Here is a 15,639-nt window from a genome sequence, read left to right on the forward strand (position 1 = left end):
AAAATACTTGTGAAAAGAATCAAATTCCACTTGCAAATCGGGGTCCTGATTTCTATCAGCCCCCCATCCACTCACCTTGCAACGTCCAAGAAAATGTCTCTCAGAGATGGAATGTAATGTTTTCCCTAATTAAGGTAATTCTTAAAAAAAGAAAAAAGTTTGTGCTTTCAGACAACTATTTGTGTGTAAATGTGTAGAGTTCAGAGTTCTGAATACGTACACGACAGTATTGGTTTTATTTATGCACATCAGTCTGTAATTGCCAGCACCATACAACTCAGCCCGTAATTGTTGCTCCTATTTATTGGGCATGAGTATGCGTTCTGGTTCCAGAGAGAGTTACAGCAGCTGGTGGGCACTGCCTACACTTCATACTTCTTTCTGTATCTCTCCAGTACTGAGCGAGTTGGAGGTACTATATTATCGTGGGTGAGGGAGCACTTGGGCTAGTTTGGAGGCACGGAAAGAACCAGTTATCTTCAAAAAGGGGCATAAGAACAGTACAAGTGATCTGAAGAGAGGTCCAGAAGTAGACTCTTAAGAGCCTCAGTTCAATGCACAACCATTTCCATAGTTGCCCTTGCTTACTGGTGGTTCAATCCCAACCAAAGTCAAGTTCCCCTGACCAGAAAAGACCTCACTAAGTGCATTAAAGGATTCTGGCTGGCATCCCAGAGGAGCTGAGTTCACAGCCATGGTCTACACCTCCTTGCTTTATGGACCAAGTTCTCTGTTCTTTGACCCCTCTCCCCAAATCCACCCCTGTCATGCCCACAATTAAAAACACTGATATAGTTGTGTCCCTCTCCCACTGAAGAGCTTTTAGTAACTTCTCATTTCCTCTAGGATAAAGATAGGAATCTGTAACACTTCTGTTTCCACCCCACCCCCTCAGGTGCTGCCCCAGGGTCTTTGCACATGAAGCTCTCTCTGCCTGGAAGGACTGTCCAACCATCCCCTCCCAAATAGACTAAAAGTTTCCAGAGGGCAGCAAGCACTCTGTTCTTTTCTCACCTTTGTAATCTTGGCCATGGGACCTGGCCCGAGGTACATGCACATACATGTACACAGGTGCGTGCAAACGTGTACCTGCTCAAGCATGCACACACATACTGATGGTGACTCAGAGTATATATACTTTTCCTATCATGTTTATCACCAAGAACAGTGTCTGGCACATAGTGTTTAATATACGTAGGTGGAATGAAAAAAGAGTAGCTGTGACTAATAGAATTATTTTTATTATCAGAGTAAATGCTTGGAAGATTGTTATTGGATGAGTTTGATCGGGGGTCCTCTAAGACCCTGAATGGCCTCTCTTATCTATCATTCCACAGTCAAGTAGGCCCTGTTATCTTTTGCCCCCTTTGGTCCTACTAATCGTAAGACATCTTGCAAGGGCAAATTGAATATTTCAGAACTGCAATTCCAAATCTTCTAGTAGACATGTAAACAATGTGAAAGATTTCCTTGCCAAAATGGGTCACCTGGGTGTGGCACCAATCATGCTTATCACCCTGTGTGTCACATTCAGTACAGAAGTAGCATCCAAAAGGGACAAAAAGAGGGGATGCCACCATCCCCTGAACAAGGGCCAGGAAGAGGGTGAGGAAAGTGAGGCACACACATGCCTTGGGCATACAATTTAAGGAGCACGTAAAACAGTCATTGAGATAAATATTTTAATTCAGTATTTTTTAAAAATAAGAATTAATGCAAAACATCCATGCTGAATAGAATACTGAAATCTGAAATAAAGACAGTATCAGTACTACTGCTTTTCCTTTTGACTTAAGCTCCATGGCTAGGCACTGCACGTGACCCATCCTGTCTTTATTTACAGTTTTGACGTTTGATTCTTTATGGATGTTTTACATCAATTTTCATTTTTAAAATGCGTTAAATATTTGCCTCGATTATAAAGTTAAATTGTGCATGAGAGGGGTGGAGTCAAGATGGTGTAGCGTCTCCCCACAACTGGGGCATCTGGCAGCTGCTGGTGGGGGACTCTGACCCCCAAGGAGACGGGAGGAACCCTAAAGTGAACCGGTAGAACGTAGGGGGACTGAGTGGGAAGGAGAAGTGTAGGCCAGATAGGATCAGCACCCCTGAGGCCGGGGAGATCAGGAAAGGCAGGTGGGAGGGACTCTCCAGGGAGAGCAGGAGAGGCGGGGAGGGTGATCCCCTGGCCCACTCGGGCCAGGGAGGCTGCTGAGCTCCCAGGCCGCTTCTCCCCATCCAAAGCCCCATCCAGGCCGCCTGGTTCCTGGGGCCATAGGAGGGAGGCTGGGGAGATCAAGAGAGGCAGGCGGGAAGGGCCCTCCAGAAGGAGCAGGAGAGGAGCAGAGGGCGTTTGCCCCACCTACTCGGGCACTGGGAGCCTGCTGAGCCCCAGGCCGGTCCCCTGTCCTCCAAGGACCCCTCTCCCCCCTGCCGCATTGGTCCTGGGGGCATAGGAGGGAGGCCGCGGAGATCAATACAAGTTGGAAAAGAAGAAGTAAAACTGTCACTATTTGCCAATGACATGATATACTCTACATAGAAAACCCTAAAGATGCCACCAGAAAACTACTAACGCTCATCAATGAATTTGGTAAGGTTGCAGGATACAAAATTAATGCACAGAAATCTCTGGCATTCCTACACACCAACAGTGAAAAATCAGAAAGAGAAATTAAGGAAACACTCCCATTTACCACTGCAACAAAAAGAATAAAATACCTAGGAATAACCTGCCTAAGGAGGTGAAAGATTTGTACTCAGAAAACTATAAAACACTGATGAAAGAAATCAAAGATGACATACACAGATGGAGAAATATACCATGTTCTTGGACTGGAAGAATCCATATTGTGAAAATGACTATACTACCCAAAACAATCTAAAGATTCAGTGCAATCCCTATCAAACTACCAATGGCATTCTTCACAGAATTAGAACAAAAACTCTTACAATTTGTACAGAGACACAGAAGACCCCGAATAGCCAAAGCAATCTTGAGAAAGAAAAACGGAGGCGGAGGAATCAGACTCCCTGACTTCAGACTATACTACAAAGCTACAGTCATCAAAACAGTATGGTACTGGCACAAAAACAGATGCATAGATCAACAGAACAGGATAGAGAGCCCAGAGATAAACCCACACATGTATGGTTGCCTTAACTTTGATAAAGGAGGCAAGAACATGCAATGGAGAAAAGAGAGCCTCTTCAATAAGTGGTGCTGGGAAAACTGGACAGCTACATGTAAAAGAATGAAAATAGAACACTCCTTAATACCATACACAAAATTAAACTCAAAATGGATTAAAGACCTAAATGTAAGGCCAGACACTATAAAACTCTTAGAGGAAAACACAGGCAGAACACTCTAGGACATAAATCACAACAAGATCTTTTTTGACCCACGTCCTAGAGTAATGGAAATAAAAACAAAAATAAACAAATGGGACTTAATTAAATGTAAAAGCTTTTGCTCAGCAAAGGAAACCATAAACAAGATGAAAAGACAACCCTCAGAATGGGAAAAAATATTTGCAAATGAAGCAACAAAGGATTAATCTCCAAAATTTACAAACAGCTCATGCAGCTCAATATCAAAAACACAAAGCAACCCAAAAATGGGCAGAAGACCTAAATAGACATTTCACCAAAGAAGACATACAGATTGCCAAGGGACACATGAAAAGCTACTCAACATCACTGATTATTAGAGAAATGCAAATAAAAACTACAATGAGGTATCACCTCATGCCAGTCAGAATGGCCATTATTAAAAAAGCCAAGAAACAATAAATGCTGCAGCGGGTGTGGAGAAAAGGGAACCCTCCTGCACTGTTGGTGGGAATGTAAATTTATACAGCCACTATGGAGAACAGTATGGAGGTTCCTTAAAAAACTAAAAATAGAATTACCATACGACCCAGCAATCCCACTACTGGGCATATACCCTGAGAAAACCATAATTCAAAAGGAGACATGCACCCCAATGTTCATTGTAGCTCTATTTACAATAGCCAGGACATGGAAACAACCTGTGTCCATCGACAGATGAATGGATGAAGAAGATGTGGCACATATATACAATGGAATATTACTCAGCCATAAAAAGAAACAAAATTGAGTTATTTGTAGTGAGGTGTATGGACCTAGAGTCTGTCATACAGAGGGAAGTAAGTCAGAAATAGAAAAACAAATACCATATGCTAACACATATATATGGAATCTAAAAAAAAAACAAAAAAACAAAGGTTCTGATGAACCTAGGGGCAGGACAGGAATAAAGATGTAGGTGTAGAGAATGGACTTGAGGACAAGGGGAGGGGGAAGGGTAAGCTGGGACAAAGTGAGAGAGTGGCATGGACATATATACACTACCAAATGTAAAACCGATAGCTAGTGGGAAGCAGCCGCATAGCACAGGGAGATCAGCTCGGTGCAGGGATGGGATAGGGAGGATGGGAGGGAGACGCAAGAGGGAGGGGATATGGGGACATGTGTATGCATATGGCTGATTCGTTTTGTTGTGCAACGAAACTAACATGGTACTGTGAAGCAATTATACTCCAATAAAGACCTATTAAAAAAATTTTTTTTGCATAAGACACAAATGCTCTATAAATAAGCACTTATGTCCTTTACTTCACCCTAACCCAGCCCTGTTCCCAACCCACCCAATAAACAGCCTGTCACAAGCTCTAGCAATCCCTCTAAAATTTTCCAGCACATTTAGAAAGAAATTCAACATACCAAGAAAATACTCCTTTTGTTTTTAAAGAAAATACTGTAAACATGAAACATATATCACAGTGTTTGTCAATGATGTATTTTTCCCCCAAAGAATTCTGGAGTTTAAATCAAAATTAACTAAATTAAAATCTGTGCAAGAGGGAGGGGATATGTGGATATATGTATACATGTAGCTGATTCACTTTGTTATACAGCAGAACCTAACACACCATTGTAAAGCAATCACACTCCATGAAGATGTTAAAAAAAAAAAAGGTTATAATCCTACCAAAAAAGAAGTCTGAGTAAGTATTTTTACAAGGATCTGCTTTGAATAACCGATTACAGTAGAACTCAGAAAAGCAGGCTTTATGCCCGAGGTCTGCTGAGGAAGTGGTTTAGACACCTAGATGGGAGAAATTCTCATCTGAGAGTAATGCACGTGAAGGAGCAGAATTCTGTCTTCTGGTTACCTATTTTAATGCTTGATAATCTTCAAATGTAGGGCAACCACAGCTTACCAGCAATCTCAGGTTGCACCGGTTTTTCTTAACATTGAAAATGTTGAGATTTTGCAAACTGTCTAACCGAAAGCTGACCAAGACGAACATTGCTGAACAGCTTCTAATGTGTCCTTGATTTCATGTTTTCTTTGCTTCCATATACGTATAAATGGATCTCTCCTGATGTCACTAAAAACCAGCTCCTCTTATGAACATGGTCATGCTTATTAACTCCTTTCTAAATCTTACAATGTTTACCCTCTTTAGGGCATAATTACTGTTTCATATGGGTGTGCTCTGATGCTCCAGTTTTCAAGCACTTTGTGAATTAAAAGGATTAAGTGCTTAAACAGCCAATTTATCCCCGTTTTAAAATAAAGTGTTGGGCTTCCCTGGTGGCGCAGTGGTTGGGGGTCCGCCTGCCGGTGAGGGGGACGCGGGTTCGTGCCCCGGTCCAGGGGGATCCCACGTGCCGCGGAGCGGCTGGATCCGTGAGCCATGGCCGCTGAGCCTGCGCGTCCCGAGCCTGTGCTCCGCGGTGGGAGAGGCCACAGCAGTGGGAGGCCCGCGTACCCCCAAAAAATAAATAAATAAATAAAATAAAGTGTTTAAGTGTTTGCTGTAATATTAGTATATGATCTTTAAATGTTGCTGTTTATTTTTAAATTGAGAAACCAGAATGCAGAATTAAAAACCATGAATTACAATACTTCTGTCCTCTCTCAGCCCGGTCAATGCACAAATCATTCTCTTAGGAATTGAACTGGATTTTAAAAATCCACTCTGTGTGAGAATTTCACAGATTTTTAACAGAAGGTAAAAGTGAATTTTGTTTCCTTCTTGGCAGTTGAAAGGAATATAAAACAACAGACTGACTTTCTGGCCATGATTCTCAGGATGAGAAAAAACAGAGTCACATATTGTAGATGAGAAGGAAAAAGAAAAGCCAAATCTCATGAGTCATGTGTAATATTCAAATGCTAAAGTATTGAGACTTCATCTCTGGAAAATATATAGTAAGCGAAAGTTGTACATTTGATGTTCATCAACCTCTTTTCTTCTCCTAGCCCAGTAAACCCTTTATGTGGAATATCCCATAACTTCTATGTGTTTTAATAAGGTATCTCCCCATGTTTTATTTGCTTAAATAGGATGAATATTCTGAGCTGACTCGGAAGAGTAGCTCCAGGCTAGAGTTTTACGTCTGGGCTGTAGAGCCCTGTTTGGTTGCATCTTACACTTCCGTGCAATGATAGATATTCTGTGCATATTTAGAAATACACATTCATGCTTGCATTGAAATTAGTACCAGAGAAGTTATCTGATTTGCTTCTTAGTGGGCGCTTGTTGGTCAGGCTTTCTCCTTGCTAAGCCTCTGTCTTGCTTTATTCTAGTGTATAACTCTTTGCCCCATGGTCAGCTCTTTGTGCACTAGGACCTACCCTGCATGCATTTATTTACACATCTCTGGATCCATGACAAACCACACTGCAAATAATGACCATTATAAGGTTTAAGTGCTTATAGAGCCAACTTATCCTGGCTTTAAAATAAAGTGTTAAAGTGTTTACTGTAATCTTACTATACGGTCTTTAAACGTTGCTATTTACTTTTAAATTGAGAAACACAGAATGTTAAATTAAAAACCATTTTAATGGTTTTGCGCCCATTTGATAGTTTGTCTGGGCTAGGAGTATGGTGGTTGGTGATAACTAATCTTGTTCAATCCCATCCCATGGCTTCTGACATTACTAAACGTCGCCCCTTCTTATTCATATGGTCATGACTACAGTTCACATTAACTCTTTCTCTACATCTTACAATGTTTACAGTCTTTAGGGCTTAACACACATGCCATGTGAGGGTAACGGCTAACAGCCCACAGCACGGGGCAGGTTTATCAGCAGAACACACTTCATGGGGGTACTCCAGGCAACAGCTTCCCCGATGATGACATTACCTAAACGTATATACCTTTACGAGGACTCATTGAGTCTCATAGGTCACTGAGAATGGCCCCTTGGTATCTAGGTGTCCTCAGCTATTTCCAAGCTAATGCTGTCCTTCCCAGCAAGTGCCCTACTGCCTGGACTGAGCTTCTAGGGACCTATAGTCTCGGGTGGAAAATAAGGACAATCTGGTAGAAAAACAGAAGCTTCCTACCTTTTCTGCTTTCCAATCTGTTTTGGACTCAGCCAGGGAGGGATGGATGATTCTCAGTGCACAGATGAAAGACACACACTTTGTCCTTAGGGTCTAGGGCCCCTGTCTTCTGTCCCCATAAGTTCCTACAAGGACAAACAATAGAAAACACATTCCCATAGAGAACACAGGAAAGATTCCAATCCCACTGTCCTTGTTTCTTTTTGTATTTCCTTATTTTTTCCCAATATCTCCTTGTGGTTTTTATTTTCTTGTTTTGAGCAATACTGTTAGTTGCATACAAGTTCAGAATTTTTAATCTTTTCCTGGTGGATAAACTGTGTGTGTGTGTGTGTGTGTTATGCATTATTCTTCTTTGCCTCTATTAATATTTGCCTTAAGATCCCTTTTCAATTTCTTTTAACTGAAGTATAGTTGATTTACAATGTTGTGCTAATTTCTGCCGTACAGCAAACTGATTCAGTTATACATATATATACATTCTTTTTTATATTCTTTTACATTATGGTTTATCCCAAGAGACTAGATATAGCACTCTGTGCTCTACAGTAGGACCTTATTGTTTATCCATTCTATATCTAATAGTTTGCATCTGCTAATCCCTAGCTCCCAATCCATCCCTCTTCCTCCCCTCAAAATCTCTTTTCTGAGAGTAATAATGATCATCTAAAGTATCATTTTCCATCATTTCAGCTTTATATTCTAATTTTTCAGATATATATCTCATGCACACACACACACAAAGCATGTATGTACATTTTAAATTCCATTAGAATAATCTATACTTTTGTATTAGATAGGGCGGCTTATTTATTAATATAGTCACAACAGTCAATAAAACTCCACTTTCATAGAGTTTTTTTTTTTTAATTAAATGAATTGGGTGTGGGATGAGCATGTTACTCAGGGCTTAAATATGTTTCAGACAAGTGTGAGTAGCCTGTAATCCAGGCTTCAGAAAAGGGTCAACAACTATCTCACTGCTGACTGTGGTTTTCCCTCACCGGGTAGTGGTAACCACTCCAGATTAAATAACAGTAGTGGAAGTTCTGGGTCTAGTGATTGGCTGGGTCAATAATTGATTCCAGGAATGATGGAATTGATTGATGCTTATGTGATAAGTTCAGTTTGGTATGATTCGGGCCAGGAGAATATTAGAACCTATGCATAATTTCCTGTTATATTACCATCCCCAAATATTCTCCATAAAAACTTATGTCCTAAAAATGTTATGTATTTATGTTTTGATAAATTATCCTTAATAAAAATGCAATGAAAGCTCAATCAGAAGTGTTAACACATGAGTCACTATCGTTTTAGGAATTAGGAAAAGGTAATTTTCAGTTTAGATACATATGTGAAGATAGAAGAGGACTGATATAACTAATACATTTTCAAAAATATCTATCACGTTGAGGTTAAAATTCTCTGGCAAGGATGAAATATAAATACTAATTTAAGCAGTTAAGAATAATAATGTAAAACATCCTACTGTTATAGCAGAGTTTGGTCATATACTTTTAAGTGGAAAATACAGTTGATTCTTGAACAATATGAGGGTTAGGGGGGCCCATCCCCAAACGGTTGAAAATGTATAAAAATCCATATATATATATCTCATATATAACAGTCCATATCTGTGGTTTCACATCCATGGATTCAACCAACAATGGATTCTGTAAAACTGTAGCATGTATTTATTGAAAATAATCCATGTATAAGTGAACGCTGGCAGTTCAAATCCATGTCGTTCAAGGGTCAACTGTAGTTGTCAAATCACCATGATACAAAGATAAAATTGGATACATTTATAAGAGCAATGTAAGAGTTTTAATGTGTCAGATGTATACACAACTGAAAACTATATTATTTTCAAATATTTAAATTCATAATGAAGGACTTTAAATTCTAATTAAAAAGTATCATGCTGAAGAATGAAATAATATTGCAGACTAATATCAGCTGTCAATATTGACGCTTAAATACTAAACAAAATATTATCAAAAAGAATCTAACACAACATTGAAAAGATGCCACGACCAAGTGGGATTCATTCAAAGAATGCAAGCAAGGACCCAAAATATTTCCACGGCTATTCAAAATTATGCTGGAGATGTTTGCTAATGCAAAGAGACAAAATAAAAAAAAACCTAGAGGCATAAGGATTAGAAAAACAAATAAATCCCAATTGTTTTGCAGATGATACCTGGAAATTTTAGAAAATCAATGATATAACTAATCCAAACAATAAAATAATTGAATAAATTAGCTATAAAAATTAACATTAAAAAGTCATTCTTACATGCCCAAAGTAGTTAATATTAGAGAAAACTCTGTGTACAAAAACACCTAAGAAGTTAATGTCTAGGAATCAACTTAAAAAGAAATGTACCAAAAGGAATCTATAATAGAAAATTGCAAAAGCCTCCTGAAAGAAAAAAAAAAGTGGTTTGAACACATGGGAAAAATCCTTGAATAGGACGACAGATGTCAATTCTAGTTAATTTATAAAATTAAAGTTATCACGGTAAAAAAAAACCTCATAAACTGTCTTAGGGAGTTAGATCAGCTGACAAGGAAATTTATGTGGAATAACCAGCATGTGAGGACATCCAGAAAAACCCTTGGTGAGGTGTAAAAAATGTGATAAAGGATCTATAGTGAAATCTGTCATAGGCACATGAACAGACAACAGGACTAGAGCAACAGAAATAAACATCTAGAACAAGACACACAAACATAAGGAAGTTCAGTGCCTGATAAAAGGGGCATCACAAACCACTGGGCAAAGATGAACTATTTTTAATAAAAGGTGATGGGACAACTGGGTAACCATTTGGAAAACGGGACATTTGGATCCATCTCCTTCCTACACACGGATAAACTTCAAATGAATCAGGTATCTCAGCATACCTGCATCTCTACAGGTGCCTAAGTGCATTCACACCTACATCCATACAAACACACAAGTTCTGGAGGAGAAGTGAACTAATTCTCCCATAAACTTGGTGTGGGGTAACATTTTCTAAACATCACTCAAAATCCAAATACAACCAAAGGTTGATACATTTGACTATATAATTTTAGAAATACATTTGCAGGACAGACACACACAAAATGCCATTAAGTCATAAGAAATCAGGCAAACTGAGGATAAATATTTGCAACATAATAAATATAGGGCAAATATTCTTAATACTTAAAAGAACTGTGAAAATCAATGAAAACAAAGTTAAAAACAATTCATGGAGAACAAGTCCAAATAAACTGATTGTACAAATGAGCAAAACATGAAATACACTTAGACACCATTCCTCACCTATCATATTGGGGGGAAAACCTTAAAGTGTGGGAACACACAGGCTTTGAGAGACCCCTGTATAGTCTTGGTTGGGATGCAAACTGAGACAACTCTTCTGGGGGGAAAATCAGGCATATGTGTGTGTATATGTGTGCTTTCATAAATGTGAATATAAGAATATTTCTTTCTTTCTTTTCTTTCTTTCTCTTTCTCTCCCTCTCTCTCTCCCTCTCCCTCTCTCTCTCTCCCTCTCTCCTTCTCTCTTTCTTTCTTTCCCAGGAACCCTTACTTTTAAGAACTGGAACCAGGCTTCCCTGGTGGCGCAGTGGTTGAGAGTCCGCCTGCCGATGCAGGGGACACGGGTTCGTACCCCAGTCCGGGAGGATCCCACATGCCGCGAAGCAGCTGGGCCCGTGAGCCATGGCCGCTGAGCCTGCGCGTCCGGAGCCTGTGCTCCGCAACGGGAGAGGCCACAACAGTGAGAGGCCCGCGTACCACAAAAAAAAAAAAAAAAAAACTGGAACCAAGATGGTGGAGCGGCATCAGCCTCAGTCCAAGATAAGCAGTTGATAACAGAGTCAATCCAGGGCACACAGTGGATGACCGAGTCAGTCCCTGGCAAATAGCTGATGATGGAGACTGACTGAAATATCCTCAGAGGAGGGAAAACAGACTATGAACAAATCACTGCAAGGTAAATAGTTGATAATGAGACAGCAGGAAATGAGGGCTCCCCTGAGTCTGTGGGAAACAGATGATGACCCAGTCACTGCAAGGAAAACAGTTAATGACACCCTTCCAAGGAAAAGAGTCGATAACCGAGTCCGTCCAGGGGTACATAGTTGATGAACGAGTCGGCCCAGGGAAAAATAGTCGATGACTGAGTCATTCCAGGCAAAAGAGTAGATGAAGAATCAGTCCAGGGGAAAGAGCTGTTAACTTAGTCCAGGTGTAAACAGTCAATGACCAGAGCTAACCCAGGGGCAAAGAGTCAATCACCAACTCAGTCCAGGAGAAACAATAAATTATAAAATCAATTCATGGACGGTATTTATGACAAAATAAAAATTCTCCCCATACAGGATAACAATAAATGATGGTGTCATTGCCAAAAACCAACTAAAACAAGAACCAAACAACAGATGAGGAAATGACAATGTTTCTCTCAGTCCAGGGAAGACAACTGACAACGGAAGCACTGCAGGGAACAGTCCAGAGAAAAGAGTGAATGAAGAGTCAGTCCAGGAGAAACAGTTAACTTAAGTCAGTCCAAGGGTGAGTAGTCAATGACCGAGTCAGTCCAGGAGAAAATAGTCGATGACTGAGTCAGTCCAGGGAAAAGAGTCAATAACCGAGTCAGTCCAGGGGTAAGTGGTCAATGACTGCTGTCAGTCCAGGGAAAAATAGTCAATGACCGAGACAGTCAGGGAAAAGAGTCGATAACCGAGTCAGTCCAGGGGTAAGTAGTCAAGGACCGAGTCAGTCCAGTGAAAAAGTCTATGACCGAGTCAGCCCAGGGAGAAATAGTCGATGACCGAGTAAGTCCAGGGAAAAAAGCCAATGACCAAGTCAGTCCAGGAGTAAATAGTTGATGACCAAGTTAACTCAGGGAGAAACAGCTGATGACTAAATCAATCCAGAGAAAACAGTCAATGACCAACTCAACCCAGGGACACTTGACGACAAAATAAAAATTCCCCCTATACAGGATAACAATAAATGATAGCGTCATTCCAAAAAAACAAACTAAAAAAGGATAGAAAACAGTTGAGGAAATGACAGTATTTCTCTCAGTCCAGGGAAGACAACTGACAAAGCAATCACTGCAGGGAACATAGTCCATGACCCAGTCAGGCAAGGAAAAAGAGTTGATAACCGAGTCAGCCCAGGGATAAATAATCAATGACTGAATCAGTTGAGGGACCATAGTCAAGATAGCGTTGGTCCAGGGGACACAATCATGACCACATGACAGTGGATTCCTCACCCCAGGGAAAAAACAGTCGATGGCTGAGTCACTGCAGAGAAAACTGTTGCCTGGATGGCAGGTAGTGATTGCCTTAGTCCAGGGAAACCAGGTACCACCGAGATAGGTCAGTATTAAGGATGCCATTGATGAGGACAAAAGAGCACACAGTTGTATGGACCAAACCCCATCCGGATCTAGAGCACAGGCCTCCCAGACTGTCCCCTTCTGTCAAGTTTCAGTCCAGCTCTATGCCCACCACAACCAAACCTATGCTGAGCTCACACTTTCTCCAACAAACATTTGTCTTGCCTTTTCCAGAACCTCACAAGGATGGAACCCTACAGTGGATAGTCATTTTGGCCAAACTCCTTTCATTCCACCCCACATTTTCCATAGAATTTTCTGTTCTTTTTTCTTTCTTTCTTCCTTTTCTTTCTTTCCTTCCTTCCTTTCTTCTGTGTTGGGTCTTCATTGCTGCACGTGGGCTTTCTTTAGTTGTGGCGAGCAGGGGCTACTCTTTGTTGTGGTGCATGGGCTTCTCATTGCGGTGGCTTCTCTTGTTGCGGAGTATGGGCTCCAGGCACGGAGGCTTCAGTAGTTGTGGCTCGCGGGTTCTAAGTAGTTGTGGCCCACCAGCTTAGTTGCTCCGCAGCGTGTGGGATCTTCCTGGACCAGGGCTCAAACCCGTGTCCCCTGCCTTGGCAGGTGGGTTCTCAACCACTGCACCACCAGGGAAGTCCCAAGTCTTTTGTCTTTTAAAACACTGTACTGTGCGTCTTTATCATCAAGGTGTACGTCTTCTTCATAGACTGTGAATTTCAGTCCTTTGTCAGATACTTGTTTTATGAATGTTTTCTCCCAGTCTCTGTCTTGTCTGTTGGCTTTGTCCTTGACACTGTTGATGAGCCCTGTGTACTCTGAGGTGTCTCCTCTCTGGCTGGTGTAGATGTGAATGACTCCCAAACTTGGGTGAGTTCTGCTGGGTCTCTACTCTCAGTGTAGACACAGAAGCAGAGTCTTGACCCAGAGACCTCACTGCGGCTCTCGGAGCTCCGTCTGTGTGCTGGTCCCTCCTCCCATGACGGCGCCTTGTAAATCCTGGCAATCTCAGCCTCCTCACACTTTGATCCCAGGTCTCTGTGACCTCAATTCAGCACAAATACATGTTTAGCTTCCTCCTCTCTTGAACCAAGGTCTAGAAACTGGCTTGGACAGGAAGCTGGGGCCAACTGACTGCTTACTTTGTTAGGTCCCTTATCTCAAGGATCAAAGTCCTGTTGCCCGGTGTCCAAAGTCTGAACACCATTGTTTGTATCTTTTCAGCTCTCTAACTGATTACACTGAGAAGGCAATTTCCTTAGCACTTAATCCTTCATAAGCAGAAGCAGAAGTTTCCATAATTCCTTCATTAGGTTTCTCTTTCTGATACAAATGTGAATCATCTGTGCTAAAACCTACTAGTTTTCGACCATTAGGATATGCTCTTCTTCAAGAATGTGACATCCATCTTCCCCAATATGCAATAAACAAGCATCTATGTAACTGGTGACTGTTCACTTGTCTTCTGTGTCATTGCAAAGTTCAACTCACAGCCCGGCACTCTCTGGATATTCAGGAAATACTGTTGAACTACTGAGAGCAATTTCAAGGCCATTAATTTACTTGTCACTAATCCAGTTTGGTTAAAAAACAAACAAACAAACAAAAAGTCCTTTTACCCACATTCCCTTCCCCTGCCAATAAATCTGTGGTCTGCTGCATTTTCTTTGGTTACTCAAAACTCTTTTCTGCATTATGTAAAGTTGTAAATGGTCATTTCCTGGTTTTTTTTCCCCTCTCTGCACTGACTCACAAATCCTTTTATTAGCATCCTTCACCTATCAGTTCTCTATTTTGTACTATTTCATGCTAACGGCACAAATCACATGGCCAAGACCTCTTAAGAGGACAGGAAAATTTGTCTTTTTACTGAGGTTTTTGAGTATCAAATGACTTGAAGTATTGTCTCTCCTTTTTGTCCTTAAATGAATATGAATTCAATTTTCTGTGAATAACTTATATTTATAGTTTCTTAAAATATAATCTATAGCTTGTTGACTACAAAACTTAGGCTCAGAAGATGCTTCTTCTCGTCCAATGTAGCAATAAAGATGCTTTCAATTAACACTGGAAGACCCAAAACAAAGTGACTAAAAAATAGGAAAAAAGTATTCGCTGCATAACAAAAAGCTGGTAATAAGGTGACTCCAGAATCAATAAGTTAGTCTGTTCAATTTTCTTCTAATAGTATATATTTTTCATTATAAAACTCATCTGGGGGCTTCCCTGGTGGTGCAGTGGTTGAGAGTCCGCCTGCCGATGCAGGGGACGCAGGTTCGTGCCCCGGTCCGGGAAGATCCCACATGCCACGGAGCGGCTGGGCCCGTGAGCCATGGCCGCTGAGCCTGTGTGTCCAGAGCCTGTGCTCCGCAACGGGAGAGGCCACAACAGTGAGAGGCCCGCGCACCGCAAAAAAAAAAAAAAAAAAAAAAAAAAAAAAAAAAAAAACTCATCTGGAATTTGCTGATAAATGTGGCTGGATGTAGGAATGTAGTTTTTGTTTGTTTGTTTTTATTCCATTTAGATAGCCAATGATGACAGAGACATTTATCAAAGAAATTAGTCTGTTGCTATGAATTAAACTGTTGCCTTGATTACATACGTACTTAATCTGCATTAATTGTTCTGTACTGAATATCTGTGTATGTGTGTGTATGTGTATATTCATACAGAGTAATCACTTATATTTAATTAATGTATTTATCCATTTCTTCACTAATACAGCTATCTTAATTAACAGAGACTTAATGGTAAATTTTAATTTCTGATAAATTACATCAGCACCCACACACAAACACACAGCCATCATTGCACAAATGCTATTCTGTTTTCACAATATCCTTGGCTATTACTGGGACGTGAAGAATATTTAATGC

General features: G+C 40.7%; 1 long non-coding RNA gene across 2 annotated transcripts in view; it reads right to left on the reverse strand.

The window, feature by feature from the left end:
• The window catches only part of LOC308608563, a 149,067-nt gene that overhangs the window by 99,267 nt on the left and 34,161 nt on the right, over positions 1-15,639 (reverse strand). For both annotated transcript variants that reach the window (XR_014014196.1, XR_014014197.1), the window contains exon 2: positions 7,395-7,519. This is a non-coding gene — a long non-coding RNA (uncharacterized lncRNA). The remainder of the gene's footprint in view (positions 1-7,394; positions 7,520-15,639) is intronic.

The sequence above is a fragment of the Mesoplodon bidens genome (genome assembly GCF_964165515.1).
Source record: "Mesoplodon bidens genome assembly, chromosome: X".
NCBI classification, from domain to species: domain Eukaryota; kingdom Metazoa; phylum Chordata; class Mammalia; order Artiodactyla; family Ziphiidae; genus Mesoplodon; species Mesoplodon bidens.